Source organism: Trypanosoma equiperdum (genome assembly GCF_001457755.1).
Source record: "Trypanosoma equiperdum strain OVI genome assembly, contig: ctg_1321, whole genome shotgun sequence".
Classification (NCBI taxonomy): Eukaryota; Euglenozoa; class Kinetoplastea; order Trypanosomatida; family Trypanosomatidae; genus Trypanosoma; species Trypanosoma equiperdum.
In genome coordinates this window covers 13,125-14,234 of record NW_027123307.1, presented here as the reverse complement: position 1 = coordinate 14,234, position 1,110 = coordinate 13,125, and positions in this window count along the sequence as shown.

Here is a 1,110-nt window from a genome sequence, read left to right as displayed (position 1 = left end):
AAAAAAAAAAGAAAAGAAGAAAGGAGAAAACCTCTCCGGGCCTCCACAACAAGTCAGTCCGATATGTCAGCCCCGTTTCCAAACCTCTCTTTTTAGTCTTCTTCCGACAACGGGACCCCTCTTAATTAATCCGACTCCGCGTTTGGAGTTCCTATGAAAGCTACGCTGCGACGTGCCAGACGATGATTATTTTTGGTTTTGTTTCCTTTTGTATTTCTTATATTTGTTTCTTTCCGTGCGACGTAGTGCCCTCTTTGTGATGCAGTGGTAAAACAGTCACTTTGACCTGCTCTTAACTCCCTTTTATTTTTTCAAAAAAAAATATATATATATATATTAACCAAACTGTGAGTCTACTACTCCCTATTACTTTGTCCCTTCTCCGTACCCCACACGTAGGCCGGTTTCGGAAAAACTTCTTTCGTTGACTTGGTGTATAAAATTGGTTTGGAAGAGGAGAGAAGTTTTGAAAGAAAGAAAGAGGAAGGGTAAGAGGAAGAGGAGAACAAAAACTTGCATTAACGAAAAGTAAAAAAAAAAAAAGATAAATAAGAGAGAAAAGCGTGCGCCTCACGGGCAGCAGTAACCTGCACAATACTCTTTCGGTGAAAAGAGAAGGGGAACGAACAGTGAAAAAAGGAACAGCCAAAAATAATAGAGGCAGGAACGAAGAAGGAAAAGTATGGAAGCACGTGAGGAAGCAAGATAATTAAAAAATATATTTAAAAAAAATGAAAAAAAAAACGTGCTGACAGAAAAAAAAAAGGGAAGAAACGCTTTCTCCCCCTTATTTCATCCGCTCCGAATATTCTACCGTTACGCTACCATAACCAAACGGGATTGCAACATCCAGTGAACTTGCAGCCACATTTCATATCAGCGCGATTCACACGAATGAATTTTACTTTGTCTTTGACTGTTTTCCTTTCTTTTTTATCCTATATATTTTCTCGCTTTGTTTTTATTATTGCTTAAATTAAATTGCACAACTCACGACCGAGTGCCGAAAGTTACATTGGCGACAACTCACAAAAAAAAACATGCAACAAAATCAATAAATTAAAACGAAAGGGTGGGGGTGGGTGGGGGTAAGACAAGTGGTAAATGCAC